This window comes from Hemicordylus capensis, chromosome 1, assembly GCF_027244095.1.
Source record: "Hemicordylus capensis ecotype Gifberg chromosome 1, rHemCap1.1.pri, whole genome shotgun sequence".
NCBI classification, from domain to species: domain Eukaryota; kingdom Metazoa; phylum Chordata; class Lepidosauria; order Squamata; family Cordylidae; genus Hemicordylus; species Hemicordylus capensis.
The window spans coordinates 385,063,485-385,076,681 of record NC_069657.1 but is presented as its reverse complement, the minus strand read 5'-3'; the positions used below and the strand labels follow the sequence as shown (position 1 = coordinate 385,076,681).

General features: G+C 40.2%; 1 protein-coding gene across 2 annotated transcripts in view; it reads right to left on the bottom strand.

Annotated features, from left to right (window-relative positions):
* The window catches only part of FMN2 (formin 2), a 293,915-nt gene that overhangs the window by 52,116 nt on the left and 228,602 nt on the right, over positions 1–13,197 (bottom strand). The window lies entirely within an intron of this gene.

The following is a 13,197-nucleotide window of genomic DNA, read 5'->3' as shown; positions in this document are numbered from 1 at the left end:
ATTCCTCCAAGACCGGTGGTTGCCTGGGATTGCCATCTAATAGCTATAACAGTCCTGAGTAAATCAGGACAATTGGAGGCCATGCTGTAAATATGTGTTTCAAAATACCACTAAGGACTGCATCATTAAGAATGCTGCAATACATATAATAAACAAATTTTCATCACTAGATTTCTTAATTATAGTTATATACTGCCTGGTATATCTTTCAAGGTGGTGTACATTATCCAAAAACACAAATATAAAACAAAAATTAAAAAAAAATTAAAATACTTTCACAGAATAAAAACAATAAAAACAATTTCATAGGAGAAAAACCATTTAAAATTAGTGTTAATTAAAGGCCTGAGAAAACAGGTGTGTCAAGGGTCTTTTTAAAAAGCAACCAGAGATGGAGAAGCTCTTATTTTGGAGGCAGTGTATTCCAGAGCCCTGGGGAAGTAACAGAGAAGGTCCGTTCCTGAGTCACCGCCAGAGGAGCCAGTGGCAACTGTAACCAAACCTCCACCAGATTATCTTAATAAGCAGAAAGAGGCATTTTCTTAAGTACCCTGGATGTTCAGGGCTTTATTGAATAATAACCAGCATTTTGCATTTCACTCAGAAACATATCGGCAGCCAGTGCAGTTCTTCAAAATCAGTGTTATATGGTCCCTTCAGATTGTCCCAGGTACCAGTCTGGCTTCTGCATTCTGTACCAGTGGCAGTTTCTGGACTACATACAAAGGCAGCCTCATATAGAGTGCATTACAATAGTCAAGCCAAGGGTTACCAGCACATGTACCACTGTTTTAAAGTCATTTGCCTCCAGAAATGGGCGTAGCTGACATATCAGCTGAAGCTGATAAAAAGTGTCATTAGCATGTTGATAACACTCTGCACCAAATCTCCTGATTTTCTCTCCCAGAGGTTTCATGTAGATTTTAAAGAGCATTGGAGACAGGAGGAGCATTGTGGAATTCCATACAGTAATTTTTGCTTTGCAGAGCAACAATCTCCAATTGACACCATATGGAATCTACTACTAGAGAGGTAAGAATGGAACCACTGTAAAACAGTGCCACCCAATCCCATCTTCCTCAGGTGACCCAGAAGGATACCATGGTCGAATTGTATTGAAATATCCTGCCAAGAGATCCAAAAGGATCAGCAGAGACACTCCCTCTGTCAATACGTAGTTGGAGATCATTCATCGGACTGACCAAGGCAGTCTCAGCCTCTTGATTGATTGATTGATTGATTGATTAAGTGCAGTTAAGTTGGTGTTGGCTCTTAGCAACCACATAGATAGATTCTCTCCAGGCAATCTGTGGTCAATTCATTTCATCTTTCACTGTGTTGAGCTTTCCCATATTCATGCTTCTTATGTTCCACGTTCCCATTGTAATTCTGTCTTGGCAGCTTCGGATTTTCTTTTCCTGCACGGCAACATCAGATGCTAGACTTCCGAATGGCTTTAGTCTAACCTCATCATAAACACCATCGGTACTCTGAGAGATCCTCAGCTCTTCCTCAGTAGCATGTTGAGTACCATTTGACCTGAGGGGCGCATCATCCGGCACTACATCAACCATCATTCCATTTTGTCTATCCATGTGGCTTTCTTGGTAAAATACAGAAGTGGTTTACCATTGCCTTCTCCCGTGCAGTTTGAGATGATGCCTTTGTCGTTGTCACTAAAGTGATCGTCCGCCTCCAGCACCTTCCTATATCGTTGCTGCCCAATATAGGCCCCTGCTTGCTTTAGCTGGGCAGCTGGGATGACCTTCGTGCTTTGGGTGACCCTACTGGGAGTATACCTCCTGGTGTACTTTGCTCATCCCTCCCAGGAACATGATGGGGCAGCATAGCAGGACTTGGGGGCAGGGGGCTCAGCCTCTTAGCCTGCCTGAAAGCCCATTTGAAATTGGTCTAGATGACTCTCTAGTAATACTAGATTTGATATAATGAGAATTGTCTGTATTTTGCCTCTCCCATAAATGGTTTATCTATACTAATTAGGAAGAAGTGGTGTTTGATCTATTTCTTTGCCTTATTATGTTTCAGAAATAATGGGGAGAGGAAGTAAAAAGAAAGAAGAGAAAATTGAATGTCAAAATACCAAGACACTTTTGTGTAATTGACTGGAGATATTGAGAGCAGATCTGCTGGATAAGACTAAAGATTTGTCTACTCTAATTTGAGGCATCTATTTGAGGATTTTACAATAGTGACCATATAAATTCCCAAAACCAATTGAAATAGCAGATTGATTGATTGATTGATTGAGAAAAATCAAGATCAAGGCCTCTGTGGTACAAAATTCTGATTTCTATTTTTTTCAAATTAATCTCCCATCTATTTAAGAACAACTGGACTGGGGTGAGGAATGCTGCCAACTCATCCCTCCAGCCCTTTCTGACGCTGGTTACAGCTGCAGAGAAGAAATGATACAAGCATGGGGCTGCTCTTACCGCTGTGGCTTAATAGAGGAGAAGCCTCTCATACAGACACCCCACAACTGCCATCTGCTACCATTTTGAAGGGCCTGTTTACTAGGGATATGCATGGAACCGGTGCCCTTCAAGCCGATGGTGGGGGGGATAGCTTTAAGGATGGGGGAGGGTGCACTTACCCCCCCCCCCACATTTCCCCCTCCGGCGCTCTATGTAAAAATAGTCCAGCGGGGCGGAAGCATACCTCCTTGCTGCCCCGTTGATCCCCTGACCAGAAGTGACTGGAAGTGACAATGTGTGTGCGCATGTTATGCATACGAGTGATGTGCGCCCACCTGCCTGCATGCAACGTGCACATGTGCACCAAGCACTTCCGGTTGGGGGAATCAATGGGGTGGCAAGGAGGTATGCTGCCACCCTGCTGGAATATTTTTACACAGAGCGCCGGAGGGGAAGCGCAGCAGGGGCGGGGGTAAGTGCACCTTCCCCATCCTTAAAGCGATCCCCCCCACCTTTGAAACAGCAGAACTGCCAGTCTATTGAACCATAAAAGGGCATCCAAACTGTTTTGTGCACATCCCTACTGTTTACATTGGGCCTGCTGCAGCTTTTGGAACTACCACCATGAACAACTATTTTCTGTTTTTAATTGTCTGCTAACTGGGCCAGGAGGAACCTTTTAAAGTAGTGGCTTTTTAAATTTAGCAGCAGGAAGGCAATTGTCCCTTTTCAACTCAGCATAGCATCCCTGCAGTGACTATTACAGTATTGTTCTTTCTAGACTGTTCAGCTTTCTAGGACAGGGAAACATCTTCCCATTCCTTTTGCTATATAAACCAGTTGGAGGCCTTTTTTGTTGAAAAGATGTATACAAGAAGAAGACGACAATGACATAAATATGGTATACCGATATCTCAAAAATAAATACATATGTGTTTGCATTGTATTATCTGAATTAATATATATATCAACTTCAGATTCCACTATCGGAATTTTACTACATGAAAGTTCTGCTCTCAAATAATTAATCTGGTTAAGCACAGATTAAATTATTTCGATATATAAAAATTGGCTACAAGAACGTTCAGGAGACTGCATAAAAGGTGTGAAATATGCCTAGCAATTACCCAGATTCATTGGAAGAAATTGGGAGCAAGAGATCCTGAGGCAATATCCACACTTTTCACAGAGTGGCATAAGTAGAAGGGGTCCTTCTGCAAGTGGAAGGAGCAACCAATAGTCTGGATGTAGTCCCTGTGCTCAGTCAGTGCCATATTCAAGGTGCTTTATTTACCAAAAGGTCAATGGATATTAAAGGGAATGTGGTGAGATGGGGACCACAATCTATATATGTGTGATGGACATATATGGAAAAATAAGAAGTGCTAGAAGAAAATATTCCTGGTATGAGAAAAAACAAACAGTGGACAACTTTAGCATTACAGCCCAGATTATCTTTGTTGGATGTGTTTCCAGACCAATCTACAGACATTCCAGGATTTGATTGCCTTTTTCCTCACAACTGCAAGAATCAAATTCACTGCAGACTAAAAAGGGTATCTCCATCCAGCATAAGAGCTTGGTGCAGGAGGGTTTGTGGGGTATTTAGCAATGGAAACACTGACACATCAAATGCAATGAGACAAAGGGTAAACAAGAGGATTTCTTTGCAGCCTGATGTCTTTTCCCAAAGCACGTCAAAAGCAAGACTGTGGAAACCAAGCTACCAAAGGAACATATCCACCACTCAGCTTTACTGATGGTGATGAGATCAAATTTTCATGTTACTAATGTTTTTTAATTGTTAACAACATTGCTAAATATACATTTATTACTGGTCCCATAGATGCACAAACATGCCGAGACTTTTTAAACTGTCCTGAAAGCATTACTGGATTCTTGTCTTGCCTTAGTATGGAAAAATTCATTATAAAAGGAAAATTCCTCTATAAAAACTATTTGTTTATGATATGTTGTATACATACAGGCACAGAAGATTGCTGGGTGAATATAAATGTCTTGCTCTTGATGATGCATTAATTAATCATAGGAAAATATGCAACTTTTCATGTTCCACTAACCTTCTGTCTTGTCCTGTTTAACAACTGATATTGAAATGACCACAGAAAGGCTTAAAGGTAAACGGTATTGTAGTGGAATGCGTCACAAACTGGCAAGGTTGCAAACGGTTTAGCAGAGAAGAAATTGCTATGGGCAAAATTTGATGTGATGATGGATATGTGTAAATTCATCTCCATCTCTTTAAATGTTCTGCAATAGCAGCCTCAGAGGAGGTATTATTAAGACTGGGACCACAGCATGAGGGAAGAGAGTTTAATTTGTTGTTTTCCCAATAAAAATGCCTTTCTTTGGGCTTTTATTTGGAGAAAAAAAATCATTCACAAATCTCTGTTATCACATTGTTTGGCCCTAAGATAGCTAGAAACTAGGGTCTAGGCACAGGCAGGTTAGGGTTCATGCTGAGGTTTCTCAGAGCCCACTTAGGTAAGCAAAGGGCAGAGTTTTGGAGGATTTGGTGGCACCAAAGCCTTGGTTGTAAATCAAGGAGACTGCTTTAATTTGGGTAAAGTCAAATTGGCCTTCCTCCCAATTCGAATCAAATCTCCCTTGAAGCATCACGGCAGGCTCCAAATCAAATAACATCTGCTTTGCACACCCCTAATGTTTTCCTAGAAGGCCAGCATACATGTCTTCTATTTCAGAAGGTTCCAAGTTGTTTATATAAATAAGTAGTTCTACTGTGACAATCTAAAACTTTTTGTCCCAAAACAACTGTTTTTGCTGCTGTCCTCAGCTGCAATCTTGATCCAATGATTACCAAGTATGATTACTGTTTCAGCCCATTGTCTAGCCTGAATCCCTGTCAGTAATTTAAGCTATTTCTGCTGAATCAGATCCAAAAGACTAAGTAGAGACAAAAAAACTGCTGCGCTTTCTGATCTCCTGTTCACTCATAAGGGAATATAACAACTTCTCAGGTAATTGAATACAGAATTGCATTTGAGTAATCTCAGATGGAAGGCAAGAAGAACCTTTTCATCTGCTTGTCTACACTCTGAATCTTTGTGTGTGTGGTGTGGTGGTGGTGTGTGTGTGTATTTCCCCCTTTATTCATTTAGAGTGTTAAAGAAATATTTGTCTAATTTACTATGACTCTGCTTATGAATCACTTTCACATGTTGCTACTTATCTCTGTCAAAATTAAAGTGCCTTTACCATTGAGTCATTGCCTCAATAAGCAATGATTTGATAGCTTTAATTCTTCATTGAACTGAGAGCCAACCAGATTCAAGGATATATAAATATCTTTTAGCATGTTCTTGTGAGAAGACCTGTGGAAATATTCCTCCCACGAAAAACAAGTGAGCAACAAAATATTAGAACGGAAGGTTTTCTATTTGTGGATTCTTTTGAAGTCTACTGAATGATTCACACTTTTAATAACTTTTTGTAATCCAGTTTGTGAAGCATTGTACCTGAAAAGCAGGATAAAATTATTAAATAGTAAAAGAAATCTCAACTGCAAAGAAGGTTCATTGGCAGGGATACATTCTGCTGAAGACTGATGGTGTGTCAGCACCTTTTTCAGATACTGTATTAGGCATCAGAGAACTCAGAGGGAGTCCTAGAGATTTAGCACAAATTTCCTACTTCCTGTGCAACCAGTACCGCTGGTCAGAAGGAAGAATGTTAAGCAATTCAAGTCAGAAAACAGATGTCATAGATCAGAACCTGTATGTCAACTGGATCTCTTTTACATTGGTGAATAATAATATTTTCTTAGTACTACTAATTCAAAAAACTAAATTTTATATCTCCATCCTACATACCACTCAGGGTAATATATGCATCACTGGCTAAGATTAAATATATACATTTAACTGGATCTTTTCTGCTCGCATAGGCTTATAGTCAAAATGGACATTATATCAGTGACCTCAGACGGCCAGGTAACTTTCCCATAAAATAACAAATCCCATCAAACAGTGCTGTTTGCCGGATGGGATTTCAATTTGTAATTTTATTGGGCATGTGAAGTATAACCCTTAGCAAACTCATTTTCTTGAGGCAGTGTGTGACTGTGTGTGTGTGTGTGTGTGTGTGTGTGTGTTCTTTAGGCAAGGTGTGAATTGTCACAGTACCCGTATGAAGATCACTCAACAGCCCTTGTTCAGTATATTTCATGCAATGGGCTGAACATACCAGAAGCACTGGCCCAATCACCTGTAACATCTGTATGTTGACAGCCAGAGTTGCACCTAGGTAATTTTGGAGCCTGCACCTAAAGGCCTTTGGAGGCCCCCCTTCCCTGAAAATTAAGCATCATCATGCTCTTCCAGGTGACCACACCACTCAGGACAGATGAAAGAGGATTTGGGGGGCCCCTAGGCACTGTGGAGGCCCTGGACTTTAGCCCCGAAGTCCAGGGGTAAGAGCACCTCTGTTGACAGTACATTTTTCTGTTGGCAGTAGCTCAATATTGGCTGGATAAACATGGGCTTTAGTGAACCATTCTCCCTTTAAGAATACTAATTTCCCTTGGTATCATGTACTTTCCTTTCCTCTGAAGTATTTTCTCATTTCTTTCTGTGACTGACCTTCTTTGAGTCCCTTAGTTATTTATTTGGTGGATGGGTGCCAACACCTTATCATTTCTTTGGAATATATAGGTATTTTGGATATGGACTGATTGACTAAGTGCCGTCAAGTCGGTGTTGATTCTTAGCGACCACATAGTTAGATTCTCTCCAGGATGATCTGTCTTCAACTTGGCTTTGGGGGTTTCTTAGTGGTGCATTCATTGCTGTTGTAATCAAGTCCATCCAACTTGCTGCTGGTTGTCCTCTTTTTCTCCTACCTTCAACTTTTCCCAGCACTGACTTCTCAAGGAAGCTAGGTCTTCACATAATGAGTCCGAAGTATGATAGTTTGAGCCTGGTCATTTGTGCCTTTAGTGAAAATTCTGGATTGATTTGTTCTATGATCTATTTGTTTGTTTTCCTGGCTGTCCAGGGTATACTCAAAAGTCTTCTCCAGCACCAAAGTTAAAAACATTAATACTTTTTCTGTTCTGCTTCTTCAAAGTCCAGCTTTTGCATCCATCACAGAAAACACCATTGAGTAATCTTTGTAGGTATAGACACGTCATGGCATTTAAATTTCCTTTCCAAGGCCTTTATTGCAGCCCTACCATGTGCTAGTCCACGGTATATTTCTTGACTGGTAGGGATGTGCACGGATCAGTTCAGTGGTCTATACACAGATCGCTGGTTCGAACGCAGGGGTGCACGCCACTTCCAGTATTACATTGACCAGGGCAGCAAAAGGGAATAAAGTTGCCCCATGCCAGCAATTTTTAACGCAGCGCCGGAGGGGGAACATTGTGGGGGAGGTAAGAACATCCTCCCCATGCCTTAAAGAGACCCCCTCCCACCTCCTGGGTGTGCATGGAGCCAGTTCCATGCACACCCCTATTGACTGGTGGATCTTTTACTGTTGATGGTCAATCCTAAAAGGCAGAAGCTATCCACCACTTCAATGGCTTCATTATCAGTTCTGAGGCTGGTTGCTATACCTATTGTAATTAGTTTAGTCTTCTTTACATTTTTTCATTGTGCTCTTTGACTTTCACTACTAGAGCTTGCAGATCATCCACATTCTCAGCTATCCGAGTGGTGTCATCAGCATAGCACAAGTAATTGATGTTCCTTCCTCCAACTTTAAAACCACACTATTCTTCTTCCAGTCCAGCATATGTTCAGCATATAAATTAAATAAATAAGGAGAAAGTATACAGCCTTGCCTTACTCCTTTGCCTATATGGAACCAGTCTGTTTTACCATGGTCCGTTTGGACTATGGCTTCCTGTCCTGTGTATAGGTTTCTTATGAGAACAATGAGATGTTCTGGGACACCCATTTTCCTAAGGATATTCCATGACATGGTTGACACAATCGAAGGCTTTTCTGTAGTCAATGAAGCACATATTGACTTTTAAAAAATTTGTTGGCTTTCTCAATTATCCCGCATGCATCAGCAATGATGTCTCTTGTTCCTCTGCCTTTTCTGAAACCAACTTGAACATCCGGCATTTCCCTTTCCACACAGGACTCTAATCGGCATTGGATGATCCTGAACATTATTATGCTAGCATGTGAAACTAAGAATATCATGTGATGGTTTGTGCAATCTGTTGAGTCTCCTTTCTTTGGTATTGGTATGTATACTGATCTCTTCCAATCTGTTGGCTACTGTGTCATTCTCCAGACTTGCTGGCACAGTTTGGATAGAGCCTTCTGTCCTTTCGTATCCTTTAACATACCAATTTGAGGCTTGAACCTCCTTCTCAGTTCAGAGAACTTTTGGAAAACTTTCCTTGTTTTTCCGTGTCTATTTCTATCCTCAATGTCTTTACAGATGTCATTGTAGATGTCAGATGTCATCCTCAAGGTCTTTACAGATGTCAAGGTCTTTACAGATGTCTTCATTCCACAATTCCTCTGGTCCCTATCAGTGAGGTTCAGAACTTCAAAGTGGTTCCTGATGTTCCCCTTGAATATGGTGGGTACATTCTCAAGATCATATCATGGAGACTGGATAGCTTTGTAGGTATTTAAATTACTGAGACTTGCCATGGATATTTCAAGTACAAAGAGATTCTTACAAGGAAAATATATATCATATTTCTCATTCAAAAATCAAGTAAACAGTCACATATCAATTTTTTTTGTTAAATCTGAAAGCAATATTAAAATAATTAAATTAGCTAGCATCCTGAAAGCTGGGCAACATATACTTTAGTTTCTCTGCATATGTTATTCACTCTTCTACATTAGGGTGTTAAAATAATTGACATTTTATCAGCTCAGACAACATTCTGCTTTATTTATTTATTTTTTGTTTGCTTGTTTGTTTATCAATCAATCAATCATATTTGTACACCGCCCCAAAACCTCTGTCTCTGGGCGGTTTGCAACAAAATAAAACAAGTTAAAATAGAAATTTTAAGAATGTTTTTGTCTCGGGGTGGCAACAGAGAAGGCTCATCCCTGTGTAGCCGCCAAACGAGCTGGTGGCAACCGTAGACTAACTTCTCCAAATGATTTCAGTGGGCGATGTTAAGACATTCTCTTAAATACCCAGGACTTAGCTGTTTAAGGTTTTATAGTTCATAACTAGCACCTTGTATTTTGCCCAGAAACGTATTAGTAGCCAGTGTAGTTATTTTAATATAGAGTAATCTGGTCTCTGATATGACCCGGAGACCAACCTGGCTGCCACATTCTGTACCCAATGCAATTTTTGGACTACGTAAAAAGGCAGCCCCATATAGAGCCCACTGCAGTAGTCAAGTCTGGAGGTTACCCCAGGGAGTGGTTTGGATCCAGAAGCACTCCCAGACTCCATAATTGTTCCTTCTAGTGAAGTGTGACCCCTTCCAGAAATGGCAGATTAAAACAATCTCCTGAGTTCAGACCCCACACAATAAGCATCTTTGTTTTATCTGGATTCAGTCTCAGTTTGTTATCCCTCATCCAGCTCGTTACTGCCTCCAGGCAGGCATTTAGGGAGGTTATGCTTTCTCCTGATGAAGTTGATGTGGAGAAACAGATTTGGGTGTCATTGACATATGACATAACATACTGCACCAAATCTCCAGATGATCTCTCCCAGCAGTTTCATGTAGATATTAAAAAGCATTGGAGACAGTTTGGACCCCTGGGGGTTGCCATATAAAAGTTCATGTTTTGAAGAACAACAGTCTCCAACTGGCACCATCTGGATTCTGCCCGAGAAGTAGGAGCGGAACAATTACAAAGCAAAGCCACCTACTCCCAACCCCCTCAGATGGTTCAGAAGGATACTATGGTTGATAGTATCAAAAGCCACCGAGAGCTCCAAAAGGACTAACAGAGTCACACTCCCTCTGTCAATTCCCTGTTGGTGATCACACATCAGGCCAACAAGGCAATCTCCACCCCAAAGCCTGCCCAAAAACCAGTTTGAAATGGGTCTAGATAATCAGTTTCCTCCAAGACTGCCTGGAACTGGGAGGCCACTACCCTCTGAATTACCTTGCCCAACTGTGAAAGGTTGGAGACTATAGTTGTTTAACTCTAAGGGATCCAATGTTGGCTTCTTCAGAAGGGGTCTAATAATTGCCTCCTTAAGACAGAAAGGCATCCTGCCCTCCCTTATAGGCAAAGAACTCATTTAAAATGTCATGGCGGATAATTGCTGGTTCCAAATTCTGATTCAAGGGAGGAGGGGCATGTACTAGCCCACTAACAATCCTAAACAACTCTGTTGGACATAAGCTTGCAGATGCAGAAAAGAATTGCTATATAGGTCTTCAAATGCTCTCTATGTTGTAATCTGTCTGATTCAAATATTTCTCTACTTGTGCTCCAGTCATCTACCTTGCTGCTTCAGCTCCCCTAGTTCTTCCATATACCGAGGGGCCAGTTTTGAAGCAGGTTGGAGAGGATGCTTAGGAGTGATCTGGTGAGACCCTAGGTCTACTCTAGAGCTAGTAGTTAAAAAAATTAAAAATTCCCTCCATGCTCCCCGTTTTACATGCATTTCTTTTCATTTTTGTATTTTGTATGAGACTTATGCAAAATGGAGTCTAAAGTCAGTCACATGTGACTGAGCATTTTTAGATTCCATTCAATAAACTACTGAAGAAGAAAAAACATTTACCTATGCTAGCAATGTGTATGTTTCCCTTCCCTTGACAATATGAACATATAAACATATGTGTATGTTTCCCTTTCTGGAGTGACTCAGTTTCTAATAGCACAAGATAAGGAGACTGGGAGGGACATCTGTATCAGGAGCTATAATAGTTCTGGGGTCATGGAAGTGCAAGAGCAGGCTGGCCTAAGGGGCTGTGGTATGGGGAAGAAATTGGGAGCAAGTTGTTGAGGCATCGAGCAGTCCAACATGAGCAGGGTTCTTAGGAGCAGAGGGTGAGACAATAATTGAAGTTCAGGTGTTTGACATGCATACATGTGAGGTCGGACTGTCTGTTACAAAGCATAGTATTTGAGACTGTGGACTGATGGATGATCTGCAGTATACACTATACAAATTTTAAGGGGCACTGGATGCCACTGATAAATAATTATCCAGCTTCTTACATAGCTAAAAATCCTTTCGTTGAGGATTTTTGTATGCTCCGTTCTAGCCATTAATATGGAAGAGATACTACACAAAGTTTAGGTTGAATGGGAAACCTTATTACAAAGAAAAGTTCAGAAAAGCAAGTAAATAACTCATACATTCAGCTTGACTGAACAAAGAAATATTTAATCCATGTATTGTATACTGAAGAATCATTTACTCAGACAACTTTAATTTCAAGAAATTAAACTTCAGTACATGTTTTGAAATTCCATTTTACTTTCCACAGAACACACCCTATCTAAACAGACAAATCCTCCAAGGTGCCAAAAGTTGCCCTTCTGTTTTCCTAAATGATCTTTGTGTGTGCAGTCTAGCTGAAACAACTCATCGATTATGCCTATGTAAACAACAAAAAGCTTTAGGGGGGAAAATATCAAGATCAAAAGCTTGTCAAATACTAAGCAGGAAATAGAAATCCTGCATAAACTCTTTCAAGTCTGAATTCAATCCAGCCAAATAAAAACAAAGGATTTCATATTGCAAAGCATTTAACATTACTTTATTTTTGGAACTTAACCAAAAGTTTTTTCCCTCCATCTCCTGTATGCTAAACTTTGCCCTAAATGTTACAAGGAAAACCCAGGATCCACAAATTCACACAACAAATGCAAGGAAGAATCAGCAGACAGAAGGAAGTACTTAACCCTAGAGTTGCTAATTTGCCTCTAAAATGCCGTTCAAGATCTGTTTTAATCATTCATCTTCCACAGCCAAGTCTGAAGTAATCCAAGCTCTAGAAAAATGGTCTAGACTAGAGGGCATTCTGCAGGAGGTTTTGATTCTGATTCTCTTCTGCAAGAGCCTCTTCCATTCATGTTATATTGATATATGTGGGCCTGGTAACATGAATTTGCTGAGATGACATGGAGTTCTAGCCTTAGAGTCAAAGTGTGGCAAGAGGTTCAATATAAGGAAATAGTTTTTTCTGTTTTCATATTCTCCATATTTCCAGATTATTTGCTCTTGTTTGTATACTATATATTTTTTAACATTAAATATCTGCTGAATTTCTAGTTAAGTGTATTTCTTTCTCAATGATACTTGCTAGTGAAGAGACCTAATAGTATTTCTTCCTTGGTATCAAAGTATAACATCTGGACCTTTTAAAATAAATAATTACAATACTTTTAAATATATATTGGGTGGAGGGAGCACAATAACGTTTATATTCACTGTGGCAGGAACCTGAGTCTGACTTTCCTAGTGATTGGCCAGGAAGCCTGAAAAAGCTAAAGCTGAGGGGAGAACTATGGACTGAATTGCGGACTATAAATTCAATTTTGTGAATATGACTCAAGCATTCTACAGGCTTGGATTTTGTTTCCCAAACACATGACTTTTCAAAGGTAATTTGCAACTGAAAGAAACCATAACTTCTGCGCACACCATGTTTTTGGTACTTTGAAAAGCATCACCATTTTGTTGGAAACAAGTCAAAGTACAACTTCAAGTTTTATGAAATTATCAAGAAACAAGTTGGGAAATTGTTTCCTATGCAGAATACAAACTCAGCAGAAGGTTATGCTTAAAAGCCACAACAATTCTCACTACT